This window comes from Carassius gibelio, chromosome A13, assembly GCF_023724105.1.
Source record: "Carassius gibelio isolate Cgi1373 ecotype wild population from Czech Republic chromosome A13, carGib1.2-hapl.c, whole genome shotgun sequence".
In the NCBI taxonomy this organism is placed as follows: domain Eukaryota; kingdom Metazoa; phylum Chordata; class Actinopteri; order Cypriniformes; family Cyprinidae; genus Carassius; species Carassius gibelio.
Window position 1 is genome coordinate 19,159,664 of NC_068383.1, and position 22,928 is coordinate 19,182,591.

General features: G+C 37.1%; 1 protein-coding gene and 1 long non-coding RNA gene across 4 annotated transcripts in view; one reads left to right on the forward strand and one right to left on the reverse strand.

Moving 5' to 3' along the window:
• lrmda (leucine rich melanocyte differentiation associated) overlaps window positions 1-22,928 on the forward strand; it is a 262,778-nt gene that overhangs the window by 232,333 nt on the left and 7,517 nt on the right. The window lies entirely within an intron of this gene.
• Window positions 974-5,884, reverse strand: LOC128026418 (uncharacterized). The gene is made up of 2 exons (XR_008186418.1): window positions 4,450-5,884; window positions 974-3,557 (listed from the first exon to the last, which is right to left on the reverse strand). It is a non-coding gene; the product is annotated as an uncharacterized LOC128026418 (long non-coding RNA).

A 22,928-nucleotide genomic window follows, 5' to 3' on the forward strand; every position in this document is an offset into this window, starting at 1 on the left:
CTATTTAGACCGCACAGTGCATTTTGGATCAGAGCCAATAATAAATCTATTTTATTTTCAACAAATCATAAATTTGTCGACCACAGGGTTATGTCCGTGCCTTCATAAGAAAGTACTGAACATGAAATCCTGAAGAAAATGCCGTGTGTTTATTCCCTTGCATCGTTTTTTGGCCAAATGGCTGACATATGTTTTCAATTGATCTGGATGAGGGAGAACTGTCTTACAGATATTTTTTGCAGCGTGACACTGTTATGATCCAAAGGGTTTTCCAGTCCTGATGAGGTGTTTAGGATCTCTGTATGATGAGTTTGGGTTGTTTTGCGGCCATTTAAATCCCCTTTATAAAACACACCTATAATTTCAGGCACAGTTAAATAATGAGCTCCTATAAAACATGAATGGCCATCGCGCAAGTTTATATTGACTTTCAGATTTACACCTCGGCTCTCCTCAGATCTGGTGCCAGAACATAATGGATGGAAAGGTCGTCAGTATGATATTGATTCATGTTAGTCATTTGATGTAACTCCCATACATCTGCTTTGGATATCCCTGTCTTCTACAGCACTGATTAATTGCTTTTAATGGCTTTCAATCCATCTGTGGGAGACCACTGCCTTAAGTTGACTTCTACAGGCCTGTAGGGCTGTATAGGGGCTGTTTTTTGGGCCTCTTTTTGTGAGGACTGCTTTTGTTTCCTTTGTCGGAGAGAGAAGATATGATATGATTTCTCTCAAGAGGTTGTGGTGGGCCTCCCAGGACTTCTTTGGCACAGGGGCATGAATATCCATTAGTCTGGAGATGGAGATTAATGGAGGAAGACAGAGAAAGAGCCAGAACGTTCCAGCCATTCTTCACCGTCTATCAGTGCAAGAGAGAAAAGAACACAGAGATGGGATCGGATTCTTCCATGAGGCAGTCAGAGTCATGTTTATCACCGAGTCTGGAACGCATCCCCCTCTCTTTCTTCCTTTCTTTCCTCTGAGCAGGGTAGATTAAAACACCAGGGCAGACTTCCCTGACAGTTTCAACTGCTGAACTCGGGCTTGGCATCCCGAACTGTTCTGAGATGGCTTCTCTGTCTTCAGTGTCATTATCTCCATATGAGATGGCACTGCATTCGTTGAATAATTCTGTTTGTGTTGAATTTGAGGACGTGTCATCAACACCATTGTTTTTTTTTTTCCTTTGTCTTTCTTTCTTTTCTCCTCTTATAGTTTGCCGTTTGATGTAGTGGAATGAGTCTCCGAAGGCGCAGCTGAAATGTGGTGAAGTGTTTCAACATGACGCTGTTGAGATGGTGTTGTTTATTTTAATATCATTTAACATATTTGTTTGTACTTTGGTGCAGTCATTGGAATATGAAAGCAAGAGATCATTTATTTTTAATGATTCAAATTAATAAGGCATGTTAATATCTAATGGTAGCTGTGCTCCTTGGGATGCTCAAAGAAAAATGCTCTCAAAAGTCTGCTGTAGTGTTTATGAATTAAATAGGCCTCATAAGAAGTCCCTCCAACCCTAGTCTCATGTCAAATCTGACTGGCTGGTTTTACAAAACTTTTGTGAGTGAAGGCACTCGTATTCTTTTATCAGTCCGTCTGGAAACAAAGTCGATGTTTCAAAAGCTAGCATGTACTAGTGACCAGATTCCATTTTTTCCATTAAAAAAAAACCCATGTACAAATGTATCAGTATGTGTAAGTATGTATTATCAACATTGATAAGAATAAGAAGGGTTACTTGAGCATCAAATCATCATATTGCAATGATTTCCGAAGGATCATGTGGTACTGGCGTATGTGAGACTGAAGTAATGGTTGCTGAAAATGAAGCTTTGCCATCACAGGAATAAATTACTTTTTAAATATATGAAAAAAGAAAATTCTAAAGGGGTCATGAATTGGCTTTTTCAAAATGATTTTATTCTATTGTCTGATGTCCACTTATGACATTTGTGTGGTTTTATGTTCAAAACATCAAAATCAATAAGTATTAGGCTATTTTCTACCATGGTTTTGAAGCCAGCTCAAGAAATGCTCTGTTTTTATGAGCGTGCCGCATTGAACACTTGGAAGTAAATGGCCACTGCTATGATTGGATAATAGTTGTGCATAGTAAACTAACTTTCTTTGTGTCTGTTTGACAAGTTACATCCTTCATAGTTGGAGCCTTCTGCGACTTTAGACACAAACACATAATCAGGACATATCAAGCAATCTCTTACAAACCTATAGTGACAAAAAATATTTTTACTCATAAATGTGTTGCACCATTCCTGTTGGATCCAATAAAGAAATAGCTTTTTAATCTCAGTCTCTCTGCAAATCCAGGCTCGACCTGTGTCTTGTTTGCTAATGAATCCGCAATGAAATTAAGCAAACAAACACTCAATGTTTTACTCAAGTGAGCTGGAACTTCATTTAAAAAAACACACACACATTCTGAATATTTGAATCCAATTCCAAAGGAAGGTTATGTAGCAACTGGATTTCTCAATTCAATTGAAATTGTCATGATAAAAAATGTCCTTGTTACAGTGTAATTATACATTTAAGTACTGAGTAATATTAATTAGCTACATGTGCTTACTATATGGTTAGGGTACGGATTTGGGCTAGGCCTAGGGTTACTTGCATGTAAATATGCATCATTAATTGTTATTATAATAGAATGTACATGCAACTCTGATTTCTGTGTCAACAAGTATGGTCTTTGCAACCCAAATCTTTTAACATTAGCCCAGCAGCAGCAGTTAATACACTGCTAAAGCCGCTATGTCATTGCTTTAGAGACTTTAATCAGTACAGCTTTGCCTCATAAAATTACAGCACCTGTGATGAAGCAGTCCCTCCTGGATAATGTATTAATATATACACAAAAGAAACACTGGTGAGTGTTAAGTGATACCTCAGGATGGAGAATATATCAGCATGATGGACAAGGACATGAATTCCAGTCAGCCTGTCCAGCCCATTCGCAATAACATAGCTGCGGTATTCAGGGCTTTGGTCTGCTTCCCAGTCGTGCTGGATCATCTCAGGAGACTGACAGCAAATATATCACACAAATGGATACCCCATGCCTGCGTTCTAATCAGCTTTAAAAGTGATTGCTAATGCAGTCTAAGCATTATTCATATTTGTGCGTGATTTGTGACTTGAGTTTGGGACATCTGAGATGCAGGATAGTATTTCCTGTGTGCTTTTAGTCCTGCCAAGAGTTTAGAGCAGGTTAGCGTGGCTTTCACTGTCTCGAACCCCAGGACTTTATTATTGTAATTTATGAGGGAAGAGGCAAGCCATATGGTTTGGATATTTTTATGGCGGGATCGATGCGGGGTCCTCAAATTTCCCTTCTCTTGCTTAGGTTGATATGGTTGCTGTGTTCATGTCGGGGGGTTCCTCAACCCTCTCAGATGCTGAGACACAGAGTCCTGGCAGATGTTGAGCAACTTGTCTTTTTGATGGCGAAACTGATCTGTGCGCAATGAGCCCTGATTGCATTATAATGATCATGTGACAGGCCAATGGAATCGTTTATGAAGACAAATGCTGCTTGTAGGAAGAGAAAAACACACCAAAGAGTTATAATTCAGAACCGTGGAAGATACATGCTGGAAATATTTCATATTCATTATTATTCATAGCGAGGCCTTTTTTTTGGCAGCATTTGTGTTTGTTAGCGTAATTTAATATACAATCAATTTACAAATGATAGCAATTAATTCGTTGACAGCTTGCATTTATTTTATTTTAATTATGTATCGTATGTTTTTCAGGCTTATTAATCACCAGTGATAGATGAAAACATGTTATGAAAGAGCAAAAAAACTGCAGTTTAAAAAAACTACAATTTTTATATACAATCGCATGGATATACTACTACTATGATGAGCAAGAGCATGTCAAAATTAATTTTTTTTGGGATGGGGGGGACTCTCGACTTCAGATTGTAAAAAGTCACGTTTGTGCAACCCCCCAAAATGTGAGATATACATATACAAAAGCTTACTTTATTAAAAAGCACAACTGTTTTCAACATTAATAGTAAAAAGAAATATTTCTTGAGCAGCAAATCGGCACATTAGACTGATTTCTGAAAGATCACTGAAGTCTGGATTAATGTTGCTGAAAATTCAACTTTGTATCACAGGAATAAATTTTTAAAACATTTTTAACATTTTTAAATATTCAATTAGCTATTTTAAATTTTAATATTATTTCACAATATTAGTGTTTTTGCTGTATTTTTGATCAAATAAATGATGCGTGGTGAGCATAAGACACTTCTTTCAACATGTAAAATAAAATTTCTGTGTCTGTGTGTGGTGTCATTAAACTTTTCTTGAAAATGATACAAAAGATTATTGCCATTGACCCTTTAGGATAAAGAGCAAAGCACAATGATGATTTAATAAGCAATTCGAGACGATGACTGACTCACAGTAACCCGTGACCTCCGTTCCCCCGTTCGATCCACAGATTTTCTTGGGATGAAATCATTGTGGTGGCAGGGTCTAAACTCATCTGTCAGATACAGCAAGCTCCACTGGACTGTTGTCAAAACTGTGTTCTTGCTCCACGGTGAATTGTTGTCAACTGTACCTCAGTACAGCATCACGAGACACACCCGCCTTCTCTGATATCTGAACACAGAGAGGATCAGCGTAGCTCAAGTTAATGACCTAGCACATCGTTTATTCCACGTGAATGCTGGGAAACAGACAGTTAGCGTTCACTGCCACGCAGCAGCCTCAAAGAGGGCAGATCACCTCTGTCAGAGACTCCGAGCGCAAGTTGACGAGAATTGGACATTTACTGTGGTTGATGGCTCGCTTCAAAGTGGAGCAGGACTTTTGGCCAAATTTGAGCAGGCACTTGAACTTAATGTCATAATTTATCAAAGTTAGCTGAGGTCAGGTACTTTGAGCTGTGCCGTTCACTCCTTAAGGATATTTAACGTTTCAGCTTGAATAATTGTAGGGTCGGTCGAAATGGTTCTGAAAATAAACAGATAACTAGGTCAAACAAGGCTTTGCATCTCGGGCAACTTTTTAATCTGTCAAAATGATTTGGTGATGAACTTGAACGAGAAAGAACAGGTTTCCGCATCATATTAATGTAAGCGGACACATTGTTTTACTGTCATAATGTGATTGGGTGATCATTCCTGACATGTTGTGTCGCTGTAAGACCGTTGAGTTGACGGAGTCATAGAGGTCACACACTGAAATGAATTCCAGATTGCTGTCATTTGAATGAGTACTTTCCTAATATCCCTAAGAAGTCATGCCTCTTCAATCCCGCTGCTGGTTTAACCACTCAACTTCAGGTCACCTAGCCAATGTAAGATGTCAGGATCAAGTTCTGCTGCTGTCGCACTCGGTTTGATGGATCCTCTGATCTCTCAAAGTAATTTATTGAACTGTTATTTAGTGAACAAAATGGATTTGCCCAAAGGATTTAGCAGCTTCACTTTCTGTTGTAAGCCGCACTTTAGCATCTGCTAATTTGCGGCATTAGATATCCGTTTCAAATATAGTTATGTTGTTCCTAACTGTTACACAGTTGTGAATTTTGAAAATAACTGCAGAGAGATGCTTTTAAAGTTTGGCCTTGACATGGGCTACTGAAATTGTAGTAATTAATTAAATTAATTATTTCTAATCTAGATTAAAATGGCTCATTCGAATTTTGTCGACGGCATTCAGAATATGTGTGTTACCCAAATAAAATTGACAAACAGTAAGTCTTTGAGAAGGGGTTTATTAAGCTAGATGGTGCATTAGAAATGTACATCTCCTGTTTCCAAAATGCATCACAAACTGCTTGAAAAAGCTGTAAACTAATTCCACATTGCACAAGCGGGACCCGGTGAAGGTTGTCTAATCTGTATGTTAGTTTATTTTTATTTATTTGTGCTATTTACACAATGTCTAAGTTTTTTTCAAGTTTTTAGGTGTCAAGGTACAGAAACTAAATAATTAAATGTAAAAAAGCACTGGATAGTCTTCAATGTAAAAATGAAATCTACAATCAAACCTATATTTATTCAGACACCTTCAACATTTCTCACATTATTACAGTTTTGCTATACATATAAAACAATATATCTGGTGTCTGAATAATTTTTGGTTTGACTGTTAAAACTACAAAGTAGTCAAGAGCAGTGAGTGATTTTAATTTTCTTGGATTAACATTACAGAAGCCAGTAGCTAAATTAGGCGCGGTCACTTTAAGAGACGATGAACGCATCCAATATAATACACATCCCATTTCTTTCCTCAACTGTTTACTTTCACTTAAGAAATAACAGACTTTTTTTTGAGCATAATTTCCAAGGTGGATATTTTGACATATTTCGTATGTATTTGTCGGCATTAGAGCAAAAATAAGCAAATTCGATGTTCAAGTGTTTTGATCAAACATTGATCATACATACATATACATATATATATATATATAAATATAACATAAATATAACATTTATGTTTTGTATGTTCAGGAGTATGTAATCTTATGAGAAAACCAAGGCTTAATGTATGTTTAAAAACAAATCAAAACAAAATCAATTTCATCACACAGTAAAATAGTAATATTGTAAGATATTAAAATGTATATTACAAAGAAAAATGCCATTACTCCAGTCGTGAGTTGCTTCTCAAAAAACAATTCGTATTATTATCAATATTGAAAACAGTTATACTGCTTAATATTTTTTTGATTCTTTGATGAAGTAATATTTTATTTGAATATTTTGTAACAATGTAAAAGTCTTTGCTATCACTATTGACCAGTTTAATTTGTCCTTGCTGCGAATAATAATAGCAACAACAATGAATAATAATAATAATTATTATTATTATTTGTATATGTTGTAGATATTTCATTTATTTTACTTTATTTTGCACTGCCTGAAGAAGCAGCTCATTATTTACACAGTGTCTATTCCAAAAGAAATAATAACTTAATTTACACAAGTGAGCAGTTTGCCTGCCCTTGGTTATTTTATTTTGTGCATTTCCTCTACGGACATCTCCACTGACTGCTTGCAGCCATTTGTGATAGTTGTGTGTGATAAACGTTTTGTAGATCCTGGAAGGCTGCGTAAACCTCGGAACAGAAGTGTATGTGTGTGTCTCCGAGAGCTCAGATCTTCTCAAATACTCTTAAAATACGCCTCTGCACTTGACACCATTAAGACTCTGTTAACCAGCCTCCCCTGGGAGCAGCTTGAAATTGTACCACCTCCAGCAAACTATTTTACCATTCAGCATAGCCTGAGATACAAGCGAACATGGTTTGTTCTCAAGTAGCAAATAAAAGACAAAAATGGCATGAAATAAAACGCATCGGAATGAATACACATATCCTGAAGTGCAATTCCTCCCTCAGCAAGGAAGCGAGCAAAGGCGTGTTCATATCCAGTGACCCGGCTGCCCCGTTCATGTTGTGACTGAGGGCGATACTTTGTGTTTATGCCTTAAAGAAGTCATAGATTTTCCCCTAGAAAACTGGAACTGCTACTGTTGGGATATTAAATCCAGTCTTGTAGAAATAGCAGTCTGAGGAATGCTTTCAGCTGGAATACAATCCCAAATATCACATACATTTTCATGAATACGACATAATATCTGGTGATGATGACAAGTGCAGAGGCTCGGCTGATATTAAGATAACCTTGGGGATGAGAAAGAAGGGGTGGAGAGCCACAAGCTCGGCTTCCAGAATCACTAACTAACAGTGACATTTGGGCAGCGCAACTCTTCAAGTCACTGCGCAAATCACAACTGATATTTGCTGAACTTTAAGCTATATTCAAGGTAGGGTTTTATTTTTTATTCCCCCCTCCCCGACATGTGCATGGTGCAGCAAATATTATTCTCCAATATCCCATGCAATGGGCAGTCCCTGCCTTTACAATATAGATATATGAATGAATGAGAGAGATTAGCGTGCTGGGCATATATTGGATGATATCTGACTTCATTAGTTGTGATGCCCTTAAAAGGACATCCTGGCTTTCTTATATTTGGACAGCCGCCTCCTGTCCTTCCCTTCCTCTGTCCAGACTCACTCGTGCAGCCAAGCACATAATGCGCTTGGAGCCCGGTAACATGTACGATTATAATTAGCTTTGTCAGGTCCTCGCCCCCACAACCCCCATGCAGATAATATGATAATACGTCTTCATAACCGACTGACCTTAGACGCTCAATATTTCTCCCCTTATGAAGATTACATGTCAATAAAGTAATTGAGTCTCTGGCTGTGTGGCAAGTGAAGATTTAGGTTATTGGACTTTTCGGGAGCAGTGATGTATGACCGTTATTATTCCACCTGTCAGGGGATGTGCAGGTCGCTGACGATGGTCCGAGGATGTCAGGAAAGGGAGAATGAATACGGGGGGAGACGTCCTCTTTGGCTTGAGTGTTATGTCGTTAATCACCCCTCATCTTCTCCACTCCGTTCCTCCTGCATCCACAAACTGTTTGTGTCTTATTAATTAGGGAGAGGAGACTTACAGTAAAGCCATCCATTGAGAAGGACAATAGGGTCTCCTCATCACCGGCCTGCCTTCATATATCCAAACCTCATGAGATCATCCATTAGAATTCCCCAGGATATTATTTCCTCTTTCTTCTCAAGTGTAAGGTCTCTGTCTGTAGGCTTCTGTCTGGCGCGAGTGCGACTCAAAGCCGCTGCGTTGGATTTAGCCTCCGCTGTCAGTTTAATACTATTAGAGCCATCGCAATCCCTATCATTACATTCATGGGCTTCATTACTCATTTTTCAATTTTGTGCAGTACTGTGAGGTCATTGAAATCTGCGTGAAATTCATCAGATTACTGGAAAAGTTTATGATATTCATCCCTCTTTTTAAAATAAATATATAACCATGGTAACCAGTGCCAGAATTCAACTTTGGTTTAATTATTTATTTATTTGCCTCTACAAATAAATATGGGTTTTATTACTTTATTGTATCTGATTATATAAAATAGCAACAACTGCGAATGGACAAGAAGAAATCTGTGCCTTATTTAATTGGTGCGTAATTATTTTGGTGTATAATATAAAATAATAATAATAATAATAATAATAATAATGAAGTACATTATTTGTAGACAAATGTTGCTGTTTTTGTTTTGTCTCAATGGAATTTTGACAATGTAAATTAAATTGCACTCCTACACGTGAATAATCCTTTACTTGTAGCATTTGAATTAATGAATTCATTATTTGTATGTATTTAGACAAAATAGTGTACATAGAATATTAATATCAGCTATTTGTTGGTTATCACCTTCGATGTGGAAATAATTACTTATAATTAATTATTTTTATATTTTAATATTGGTATATCTGATCGTTATTGTACTATGGAGTCAGTTTCATTTTTTGTTTTAAGGATTTTTATGATTACTGTAGAAATTTTATTTTTGGCGTATCTGTGGTCATCATAGTCATTTTTTTTAAGGGGGACAATTGCCTTCACTTTAGCATAGCATTCCATGCAAAAGTGTATTTCTCAAAAAATGTAGGAAGCAATCTGGCGTGTGATCTGCCACACTGAAGATCATCAGGCAGTAGGATACTCAGAAAGAGGTGGGAGGGGGGCACACAGTGTTAAAGGATATTTTACCATGTCCGCTCTCGTTAAGGTGGGAGATTGATCCTCTCCAGTCAGATGAAGCTCTGGTCTGACTGACGCCCCTCACCGTCATTGTGACACCAGGCTCTGGGACGCGAGCTGTGGGGCGAGAGGGGCACCCAGCAGCATCTCCACTCAGCCCTTGTTCTTTCTCTTTCATGCCCCCTCTCCCTGCTCTCTGTCAGGATGTCGTGACAAATCACTGTACAAAGCAGGGTCTGCAGCCTCAGGTACCAGACCAACAGGCCTCAGACGCCATGCTGAAATGAATATAATAATGGGCTCTGGAAAATAGCACTAGGCACTCAAACACAGGAAGAGAAGTGAGGTTGTGTGTGTGTGTTCTCTTCAGGGGGAAGTGGTGAGCAGACACATGTCCCACGGTGAGGCAGGTGCTCGTCTCTTCTGTGGCTGAGGTGGCAACAGGGCCTGTCAGATTGGTATTGATATGTGTCACTCCAGGGAGTGTCAGGCGCTTTATTTAAGACAGCAAGAAGGCCATGTGTCTGTGTGGTAATTGACGGTTGGCTTCGGGAAAGATCAGGCTGTTTGTTGACCTAGCAGAGCAGCTGATGGGAGAGCTAGTGTATGTATGGTGTATTGCTTACATCCAAAATGGTTGTTTTTCCCTGTGATGTAAGTTAAAGAAAAAGTGAGTTCATTCGAGAGGTGTAGTCAGCGTAAATCCACACTTGACACGTCACAGAAATATGTAAAATTGACTAAAGTTATAATTATATAATTGTGTTTTAAAAGTGTCGAAAATTGATGCGAAAAGTAAATACATTTATACAGGTGAAATGCATTTAGAAATGTTTATTAGTATTGATAAGCTTTTTTTGTTGTCTCTCTGAGTGAAATGAGCACTGTGATATGTTGACATCCATTCATTTCCACAGTTTGCTGTCCATATGCTGTTTGATGTTAATTCTAAATGACATTTAGCAAGGAGCCACACTGCTCACTGATGCATGAGGTCTATCACATCCGTCATCATTACATTTAGCATCAACACGCAGCCATGTGACCCATCTGTCCAACTGACCACTGAAGTTAGTAATGTACTAAATCTACTTCCTCAAATCAAAGATTTCCATTGTCTTGCTAATAGTTGTGCCTATGCTGATTCTTTTGACATGAAGGTTTTTTTTGAATATTTTTGATGAATCTGTTAAACTATCTATAAAACATGTTCCGAGATATCAATTTGTTTGAAAGAAACCCCCTGATGTTTTGCTTTGTCTCAGTGTTGCTGACACACTGCGGTAAGGTACACATTACACAAAACACATTTTGCTAGCCTCAGATACAAGATGTCATATCAAATATGTAATAACAAAAATAAAAATAAAACATTTTCAAAACAAATATTCTTCTATTTAAAAATAAATATATGGAAGATGACTTGAATAAGTTTAAAGTTATTTAGTTATGTATTTATTTATTTTACATGGGAGATTTAACACTTTTGTGAAACATAATAATAAAAAAAAAGAGTTTGAATTGCTGAGACATAGCTGTAATTTTTATTTGAAAGACACATACTTTTTTACCCCACTTAAAAAAAATATATATTTTTTAATTTTAATATTTTATCTAAATATTACCAGACAATGCACATATCTGTTTAGATCTGTTTTTGTTTTCTGCCACCACCATTTGAAATATTAATTTTGTAATGCTCCCTCAGACAGTCAGCAGCCACTCACGTGGTTTGTTTTAATGACCTTATAGTGTTTCCCACACTCTTTTTCTACTCTTGGTGTTTTGGATTGCTAATTAATATTTACTGAGCACTAATTTAGACCCTCGTTAACTCGGGCCGACCTCCAATGTCAAAGCGATTAAAAAAGTGCAGCGATTCTTCCTGCAGTGATTAATTTAACACCACATTGTTATTGAATCATGTCACTCGGATTCAGTTTGAAATGAGCAGCTTTCCCATCAGCCTTCTTAATGGGATCATTACCGAAATCAGCAAACTTTTCACATTTTACTGAGGTCTGAATGACTTATCAGCTTTTCTTTTTAATTAGAAAGCGCTTGCTAATGACGACTAGAGCCAGTCAGCCTCAGAAAATGTCCGTCCTGTATTACTTTATTCTTTTCAAATCACGCTTAACGACCTTGACACAAATGGTTATTAAATCATAATGAATAATCAGTCATTTTAAGATGCTGCAGTGGTTAATTAGTGCGTGGCATCTTTATGTTGTGACCCCACACCCAGCGACACTCGTTCTCCACTCAATACAGTCAGCAGCACCACACTGACACGTACTTGCATGAATAGTATTTTACAGTGAAGCGCCAGAGCCATTCCTCGTGCTGACACAAACAGCAGGGGAAATTCAAGCTGTGAATGGCTGTTAGTCGCCGTGTAAGTCTCCTTATGATAGACCATGAGTTGTTCCAAGGAGATTAAGGCTTTGTAAACTGCTGGAGCACCCAAACTCAAATGACTTCCCCTTATCTCCGGAGCCCAGAGCCACTGTGTGCCTCACGCACACTTGCTCTATGTAGAATAAATGTCACTGAAATTAATTTCACCAGGCTTGAATTAGGCTGCTGCTATAATCTCTTTCTTCAGTCAAAATGTATGTCCTCCAGAATTCAATTTCCTCTTCAACTTCATAAGTTGGAGTACAAAGAATGATAGGCCCTTATCAGGTGAGCCGTTTGAAGACTTCATTAATGAATACTGCCGCTTTCAATTCATAATATTTGATTGTAGTAATCTCATGAGGGCCTTGTTCTTTAGCAGTGCTTTGTCCTCTTAAAAGTGAAACTGTGGAGGTTAACCCCACTGAACGGACAGCCATCAAACTGCATAATGGCTAATGGTTATTTTTCAGAGTGAAATACAGTACAATCAACAGCTTTGGTCATATGAAAGACCTATAGCACAGAATACTATGGGCAATTCAACAAAATATCAAGATTATATTTTGCTTGGCTGGGGAAAAAACAAATCATGTGGCAAATCAAGCCAGTATTGATCAGAGCTTTTGAGGCATGAACTAGCTGCTTTCTCCAGACAAGCCCTCTAGCTAGAGCAAATCTCTCAACCTTTTCTCATTGCCAGACCTCATCCATGCCTGCCTATCATGTTTACCTTTGTTGCTTTAGGTTGGGCTGGCTTAAAGAGCTGTATTTCAGAGAATTCATGAAAGTCTGAATCTTGTTTTGAACAGAAAACACACAGCTGAAACTGTCAAGAAAAAAAACCCTAGTCATATTTCATCCCAAAAGCAAAAACTACTCTATTTTCTTACACGGCGACTAACATTAATCATTTCGGTCTCTCCAAAAAAGGATACTTAGAAACTCCAATAGGACACAAATGAACCAAATGATATAAGGATCCCGTTTAAGAACATATGAAAGAAAAAAAAAATCTGATTTGTATAGTATGTGTACAGTGCAACAGCAAATAGCTTTTTTACATTTTAGAGAAGTGAAGTTGCGATACCGAACAGGACTACATTTAGATGCCAAAAACTCCTGAACCAAGCGGCTGCTGACTGTAAATATCTACCACAGTACACACTACACAGATCCATTCAGAATAACTAAACACAGCAACGTACACATGACAAATCAAAACAACATCGTGAATGTGTGTGGAAACAACATGAATGTATGGAAATCTCTGTGCCTTGCATAAATACAATGTGCGATCAGTGCGTCAAGAGCAGTCATACATGCATTAAAATAATGGACTTACACATGAATACTGTACGACTCCTGTACGCTACCGCTATCGTCTTTATCTTGATTGCAGTTTTCATCCATCAAAACTGTACTAGCGAGTTGCATCTCATCTGGCCATACAGCGGTGGGATGTGTTGACATCCTGTTCAGTCTGTACTTCACACAGCATGACATGTGAGGGCTCATGCTCTTAAAAAACAATCACAGAATATGACAGAGCTCGTGTTTTAAAGTGAAACACACTGGAATAATTAACTGAAAATGCAACGTGAGTCTCTGTTCTCTCTGCAATCTCTGATGTAATCCGCCTGGTTTCCTTTAGATTAGTGCTGTTTTGGACAGATTGTTTGAATGCATTCACTTACTGGATCATTAGACTGAAAAATTATCCCAGAGTTTAGCAGCTTAATACGATCTGATCAAGGGTTGGGATTCGAAAATGTATTCCTATAACGGAATCGGATGCTTGAGATCAGGAATCGGATACTTGCTATCAAATTAACATTTTCATTCGGCCTATAGATTCCTATGCACGCTTTTTTTTTTAGCTGGGAGGATCTAAACACTCCAAAGTTTGGCTACATTTGCGGACAGAAGCCGTATACAAGCGAAGTACGATATCTGTGATCGCTAAACATGTTTCAGGAGAGGTGTCACCACCAATATGACAAAGCACTTTACTTTAATAGATCCTTAAAGATTGTGAATATGATTCAAACAACAACGTGATTCTATTCTTAGATTACAGTAAGCCCTTTCACACATACAGACGTTTCCGGAAAATTACTGGTAAATTTCCATAAAGAGGTCATGTGTGAACAGGATCTTTTAAAAAATACCGGTAAATTCGTTCAGGAAATTTAACGGTATGAGAAGTTGTAACATTACCAGTAAATTCGGAATTCTGCTGTGTGTGAACGCAGAAGGAAAATTACCGGTAGGAGCACGTAAGAGTTCAGAACGCGGTGACGTAAGACGTCTTCCAATCATCAAGCATTCACCCAATGTTTAAGAAAATAAAATAAATGTCATCCATCCAACTGAAGCGACAGTGAAATTAAGGCGCTTCCTATTATCCGGTAGGATGAAGTAGCCTAATTTGTCGTCATCTGAGAGAAACTGTTAGTGATGCAGTAACATATGATAAAATAACTGTTAACTGTCGCCGACAAAGTCAGGTCATCAATAAACTGAAAACATTGTGTCTTAATATCTAAAAAATAAACGACCATCACAAACGAAGTAGTAGTGGGAGTATTTCTTGTTCCCATTATGACTTTTGTCAGTCTATTTGGGGGTTCTGCTACTCCACAAATCTTGTAGGCCTAGCTCTACGTGGATCTCAACCCGCGGCACGGCATGAAATCACACGCTGCCCACCATGCCGAACACAATAAATAATAAAAATAATAACTTTAAGTTTTACAACTTAATTTTACAACTTAATTTTAATTTTAGTTTTTACATAGGGAAAAACAGATAGGGCACAAACGAGAAGTCGGAGCAGTGAAGAAGAGTGCTTGACATTCGGCTTCAACTTTCGGTTTGCCCCGCAACTCACTTGAGGATGTTCAGCACGTCTTTTTTTCCAATTCTCCCAAAACAGCTCATACTACTGTTTGGAGCAGTTTTTGATCGTTAAACAGGCATAAAGGCTAAGTTTTTTTTTTTTTAAGCGGCCAGCACAGAGAGAGAGTTTACATAGCCTATGTTTAGCCTTCTCAAATCATCATGAATTGTCTAAAATAAAATCTAAAGATATAAAACAGTTCAAGCATAACGATGTTTTAACGTTGAACCCAGATGCGCGCTATATGTATATTTTGTGCGGAGAACACAAGATAAAGCACGCTTTTTTGGGACATAGGTGCCAGCGCGATCATGATATAACAAAGAAATATAAAATAAAGAAATATAAAATAAAGAAAACAAACATGCTTTCTGCCGTCTCGTCTTGAACAGGAGAGCTTACAAAAATATACCGAAACACAGCGAATACATGCCTCACAGACATGATAAAGAGAAAGCTTTTAATTACTACTTAATTACTACTCCGTTTAGGAGGCGCATCTAATGAGGAGTCAGGCAACTTCATCCTAGGGGCACAGACTCAGAAAACACTAGTCTATTAGTAAATAATTCAAAAATATTTTTACTATTTCCCTCTGTCACATTCATGGTAATTTTTCCGGTGCTTTGGGACATATTTTGAACTCAATTTATACGCACAACATGTTTATCTGCGCTGATAGATTATTTGATATGAATTTGGATCAGGCTACATTTGTGAATGCACCTTTTCTGCAATGTTGGTCTTACAGACTGCAATTTACAATCGCAACTTCATTGTGCTATTAATCCTTTCAATCCGATTTTCACTAAATTGGTCAGCTCCAGACAGCATCGGGTGTTTTATTAATGGGGAGTATAATTATTCAAAACAGTCATCTATTACGATGTCTCTGTAACAAAAGCAGTTACATGAATAATACATTTTTTAAAAAAATTAAACCATAAACAGAAATACTGAACACGTATTACCCTCCGTGTTTAAAAATACAAGCGCAGCTGTTTAGAGATTAATTACGTCACAGAATTTACCGGTATTTTGGAATGGATGTCTGAATGGTGCTTTTCTGGAAAAAAGACGGAATGTCGTTGACTGTGTGAACAGCGCATTTTTGAATTTACCTGTAAAGTCGTTCTGGTAATTTTACGGAACTTTACTGGTATTACTGTGTGAAAGAGGCTATTGATTCGTCTGTTTCATTCCTCAAACTTTGATGTGATCACTTGGTTCATCTGTGCAGCGTACGATCACACCAGTGTGATTTGAACATTTAATTTTGCGTTTGCGCTGCCATTGACCTAAAGAGAGAAGCTGTCGTCTGTCATGAATGAAAAAGCTTCACAGTCTTTTAGCCACACAGTATCATTATTTGTTACAAACATCCAAATAAAATAAGTACTGGGATAAAAGTTTATAGTTCAGATATAAACTGTGTGTACAATGTGTATGGTATCGATAAAAATAAGGTAAATCAGCTTTTGAAAGTAATTTGTCACTTTAAATAAAGATTTATTGATTACATTGTAACGCCAGTAGGTGGCAAAAAGGAACTGTTAAAATGTATTTTTCTTTGAATCATACAAGAGATTCGTTCAAGAACGTTGATTCATCCAGTAATGAAACAAGTACATCTTTAGTGAGTCATTGAATCATCATTCATAAATTACATGTGATTTTGTTTAGTTGTCTAATGTTTTTTCTTCAGAATCATGAGAGAACCACAACTTCCATTGGGGGGAAAAAGAAAAAGAAAAAAAGTATAAATGTTTTCATAATCATGCAGTTCTACTGTATTTTGCACACAAACATCTCTTAATATATATATATATATATATATATATATATATATATATATATATATATATATATATATATATATCATATAGAGAAAATAGCCCTAAAGAGACCTAAAGAGAATTTTTATTTTTAATTTCAATGTAAAATAAAAATTATTTTGATGTTTCTAAAATGTTGTTTCTAACAAAATATCATACAAATTGAATTTGTTTGTTACCCATTTTTTTTTCTTTTCATTTTTATTTTAATGTGAAATTAACCAGTGCATTTTATGACAAGCTGTATGAGATTTTCCCAATCAGCTTGTGTACCTCTGAGAAATGTCACAAAACTCACAGACAAATGATACAGTGGAAGTACAGACAGGATGACCATCCTTACTCTTTGGCCCATTATATACGCAAGAATCCAGCCTTCTGGGGATGTTTATAGAGGAGGCATCTGTCTTTGTAGCAGTATCATAACTTCTTTAGACACGCTAACTGATATTGTCAGAGCAGAGCAAGTTAAGCATGTATACAAAGTCTCAAAGTTTTCGGCAGATGTTCTCATCATCGAGTGGAAATTAACAAGAAATCTATTATTATCAGTGTTGGGAATTTACACTGAAACTAGCTTGTTAAAGCTACAATTATGTTCAATTATTACTAAGCAGAATTAAACTACATCTTTGACTATATAGAAAAAAAATCTTAAATACCATGTTTGGATTAAAATTGTTGTATAATTCTGGTTATTAACTGATTCTCTGGAATTAATTAATCAATGAACTTTCCAGTGTTGAATATAGAAGGGACAGTTTAGGAGAGTGTGTTTGTTGTCACCCCAGCTCACTCGGCAGTAAAACTGTGTGAACAAACAATTCAAAATTAAAAACAGCTTTTGTTTGTTAGAAAAAGTACAGTAGTAGATCATTACTTGGAAAAGCTGCTCTATTTTAAAACAGCTGAACTATTGTCACAATACTGAAAATACTAGTTAGCTGCATTGCTACTTTTGGTTAGTTACTCCCCAACATCAGTTGTGCTCATCACTGCATAATGCTGTGAATAGGTCATGAGGAGTTGAGTTTTAAAAAATGCAAAAAAATAAAAATGATCTTATCAGATAATAGGATGTGTACAGCATACAGTATGATGATAAAGCATAGGAAAGTTATTCCAATTGTTCAACAAATTATATGGAAGTTTATGGCAATGTTCCTATACTAAAATGAATATACTAGTAGTGCTCTTACAAGCCACTGTCATAGAGGAAGCATTAGTTTCATTAGGAATACTGGTTCAATTATGTGCTTTGGCTTTGGTAGCGTTTTTTGGCTGCGTTCTCTTTCCCAAAGCCACCAGTCTTATTTGTATGCAGTGCAATTTTCAGTTCCCATTCCCAAGCCTGAGCTCAAGTGAAAAATGGCCCGCATTTTCTTGATAGCCCATGTGGATGTGGGGTATAAATGGCTAATGAATTACAGATGAACACTGACGCAAATTAATCTTCCTGATGTCCCTGGGTTATATGGCAACCATTTAAAAGTTTAATCAATACGCTAAAGTTGAAAACATGCAGGCGCTGCAGTTGTTTGGCTGTAATAAACATCAGTGGGGAATGGGGAGGCTTGCATCCAGTGCATGCATCATAATGACAGGTATTTATGTTTAATGGACTAAATATTTTTTATTGCATGAGAACAAATGTCAGTTTAACTCTGTAAGTTATGAATTTAGCTACCCTCGGTTGCTCCCATCAAATGATTGACATCCTCAAATGCACACGCTCAAGACTACTTTTACTCTGTTGCTTTGTGTAGAAACTCCCACATTTTAGCAGATGGAGAATGAAGTTGCTTGAGTTTTTGTTTCCAGAGTAAAGTACAGATGCTAAACTGTTTATTACATTTCAAACAATCAAATAAAAAAAGCTCTTTTCTTAACTTCCAATGCGTCTGATTCTTGACTTCAGTGAGACGTCTGTGTATCCAGCTTTTCTCTGTTCTGATGAAAACCAGCCTCAGTTTTTTCAGTGCCACACATCTGTGTGTGTGTGTGTGTGTGTGTCAGGAGTGGTCAGTAGTTTGTGGTTCATCGCAGGCTTTTGGGCTTAAAGCCAGTCCACTTGAGTTGCATATGGCTCCATTTGAACTGCGGCCCAGAGCACCATCACAACTTCAGCCTCCCTTTTGATCGAATAAGTGACATTATCCAGGGTACTAATTTAATATCCTCCAATGTTCTCTTCTCTCTTTCTTTTCTCTGGTCATTAAGTGTCTCTCGCTCGGTGCGGAGGCAGGCGGACACAGCTGTTCTTTGACACTGCATGTGGATATTCATCTCTTCTGGTTTGCACATATTTATTAACTGTGTCTTTGACCTCTAAGTGAATGCAGTAACATGCAGAGTGCTGCCTTCAGGATATCATTAAAACTGTCTTCTGGCAGGCCAACAGTAGTTTCTTATTTTGGTTAACAGACATCGCTGTAAAAATCATATAAAATATGGCTTCGAATTTATAGCAGTTTTTTAAAAAAAAGAAAAAAAACCTCTCTAAAGATCTGTGGACAAAATCAGTGAACTGTGACATTCAATGCAATGAATTAGCATCAGCACATTTTCCACAGAAGTGTTTAAAAGATGATAATTCAGATGATATTTACATGTCAGGGAGAGTCCTGAGGCTTTTCTGTTTTGGTGTAGGTCTGAAGTTTTGGAGAGCAGTACTTTGAAAAATATCATATTATAATAATCTATCTCATTCAGTGTTAAGCTTGGTTTGCAAACAGTATATATATATTTACATTGGAAGTGCTATATTTATTTGCTGTCATTATGCATTATTGACACACTTTTCCTAATTAATGTTGTTCAGTTGCTGACAATCTTTTTTGTTTAAGGCACTGTATAAATAAAGGTGACTTGACAAATATTGCATCTGAAATACTACATTTGATTTTAATGGACTGAAATTCAGACATACTACATTCACCATGTTGTTATTGTAATATTACTTACACGCGTCAGTTACATTGATTCACTACCATCCATAAATCCTCTCCCGTAGCCTCATGTCCATCTAATGTGCACTTCACAATCCAGTTTATGGTAGACACACCAGTGATTTGCAGGAAAGAGCAAATCTACAGCTGAAGCACATGTCCTGTTATTTTATTCATTTCAAAGATTAAATATAGCTAAAATAAAATATAGCTGTCTTCCCTTCAGGTATTATTGCAAGCTTGTGAGATAATAAGGAAAGTTTAATTGCATTGTTAATTGATTTTTTTTCCCCACAACATTATTACCCTGATTGATTGCAGAGCTGATGAGAGCATGGGATACAGGAAAACACTGAGAAAGATGGAGCAGAGTAGATCTAGATAACCTTGATGTTAAGAGCATCCTTAACATCCTTCGGATATGTCTTTCCTTGACATATTGATGGCCTTCGAAAATTGTATGCAGATGAGTTGTGCAGCCAGTAAATGAATTCATGCAGAGATGCTCAGCAGATTTTTTTGTGTGTGTGTGTGTGTGTGTGTGTGTGTAATTTTCCTCATTAAAAAGTTTACAGATAAAATAAAAAATAATAATTATATATTGGCTTAAGGGGTGCCTCAATTTAATATGCAAAGAGTTTGTGAGTAGTTTGATTTATTAAAACACCTGGCTGAGATTTGTGCACTGAAGTACAGTTTTTTTTCCATTGTGTTTAGCTTATTCAGGGCCTTATGTTTTAAATTGTTTAATCAAATGTTAAGGCTGTAAAACATCTTAAATATTATTTTAACAGATCCTTAAATTTGTGCATGGAATTTTGAAAAGGCCTAAAGTGATTATTGAATTTCAAAAGGCTATGATTTTGTTAAATAAATGTCAGTGCTGCACATTCAAAGGAGTAATGCTATGCTGTTGCACAATATAAAGTCTCATACTTTCAGAGCAGTTCACAATCAATAAAGGTTGCACGTTTATGCCTAATTATTGCTTATGATATACTGTTGATAAATCATGACAATGTTTTCTTTATTTTTATATTGCAATATGTTATAGACGAATGTAAAAGTGCATATTTTATCTCACTCATCTTTTTTTGAAGTAGTAAAGCGGACGTTTCAAAATAAGAGTCCCAGTATATATTTTTTATTTTTTTTCTGTTTGTAGTTTGGTGACATACATTTCACTAGTATTTTACTAGACAATATAAATGTTTTATTGCCTGTCTTTGAACACATTATTATAGTATCAGAAATTACCAATTTATTTATTTATTTTTTTGGTTATATGTGTGCTCTAGACTATTTAAAAGATACAGGATTTGTTCTCAAATTGTATGGGTTTGTTTTGTATGAGCATGGTTAATTTTATCTGTCAACGACTGAAAAAAGTTTTACATTTGATTTAAAAAAAAACTGTTAATGTACGGCATATGATAGACATGCTGTTTATTTGTGATCTTTGTGTTGTTTTGCAGCGCCTTAGCTTTCTGTATCATAACATTCTACTAAAATGATGTATTTTCCCTGTAGTTCCTACTGTAGATTCAGTGGTGACACTGTAGAGGTGCAGGAAACACTGTGACTAGTACCTGCACTAGTTGTAGTGCTAGTAGTAAAACAAGCTTGTACTGTGTGGAAGTCTTATGCATTTTTCACATTGCTCCTCCTGACACCTTTTAAGTGGCGGTGTGATAAATGTTGGCTATTATAATTTCTCTGGAGTTTTGCCAGAGGAAGGAAAGCAAAGACAGCAGATTTCCAAGATGTCAGGCGCTGAGATAGCAGGCCAATGAGAGGCTGTGGAGGGCTTGTGTTGTATTCTAATAAGCAGTGACTGTGCCTCGATCTCATATGAAGACAACCTCCTCTCCTCTCCAAAAATCCAGGTATGACAGGACGAGAATAATGCTTTCAACCTTTCTCCTGCCAGTATATGCAGCATGGAAACATTAGCTTTCCAAAAAATGTTTTATTTCACTGTAATGGCTGTGTGAATGTCTGGAATAAAGAGAAGGCCAGGCCCTGACACAGTGTTGTTTTTTCATATTAGCTATCAGTTCATCAATCCATCCCCATGGGTTCAAGTTGAGCTCTGCTTTCCACGAACAGGTTATGTAAGAAATAGCTGCTTCTGCATTTTACCTTTTCTCCTGCTTTTGTCTCCCACTCCTTTTTTTTATGTTTCATGTAATAAGCGGAGTGTCCAGCTCTGGAAGTTGGCTACAGTGTGCAAAATTAGCAGTGGGCTGTATTATATCACGCATCACCCTAGCTGCCAGTTTACGCTAAACATGCTCCCCCATCCCTGGCAGGCCCATGTGTGTTTTCCTCTCTCTGCTCCCCACAGAGGTTTGTTGAAAGAAGAAAGGATAGACATCTCCCAGACCTGTACCGTTTGCAGACCGCTGCTTTAAGAGCTTGAACATGTGAGGAAGCAGTCATGCTGCTTCAGGTCAATATTACAGCTCCAGTCGTCACCAGACGCTGAACTGAGCCACACTTTCATATGATTTATTATTCATGCTATTTGTAGTATTAAAATATTAAAAGTAAATTAAAAATTTAAAAATAAATCAGTTTCACTCTTTTCAAGTAACTATATCATGCCTAACTATATCAAGATATTTTTCTTTATTACAGTTAAACCATATACTTATTTATTTTCTTAGTTTCTTTTCAAAGCAGTATTAAAAATTAAAATGTTCTCATTTACTCGTCCTCATGTTGTTCCAGACCTGTATGAATTGGTTTTGTTTGCTGCACACAAAAGAAAGATAGTTTGGAGAATGTTAATAATAAAACAGCTGCTGGTAGCCATGGTCTTCTATAGCAAATTTTTTTTTATTTTTTTTTTACATGCAAGTTAATGGCTACCAGCAACTCAATGATGGGGTGCTTCAGCATTTAGGATGATTGTGCTGCATTTGGGTCTTATACTCTGGTGAGGTGTACAAGAATCTACTCTCAAATCAACGCTCTGATAGTCAGAATGAGCATACAGGGATCCAGCGGCGGTACCTCGATCTCCAGGGCAGCAGCTGGAGTGCAAAAAACCCTGTCGCCCCCTCAGAACAAGTACTTGCGCTGGCAGAGCTGTCCGCTGCACCCCCCCACACCCGTCCACAGAGCGAGGGGGTGCTGACACAGGCACAGACGTCTGATCTGATGCGAACAGACATCTCCTCACACTTCACAGTTTGG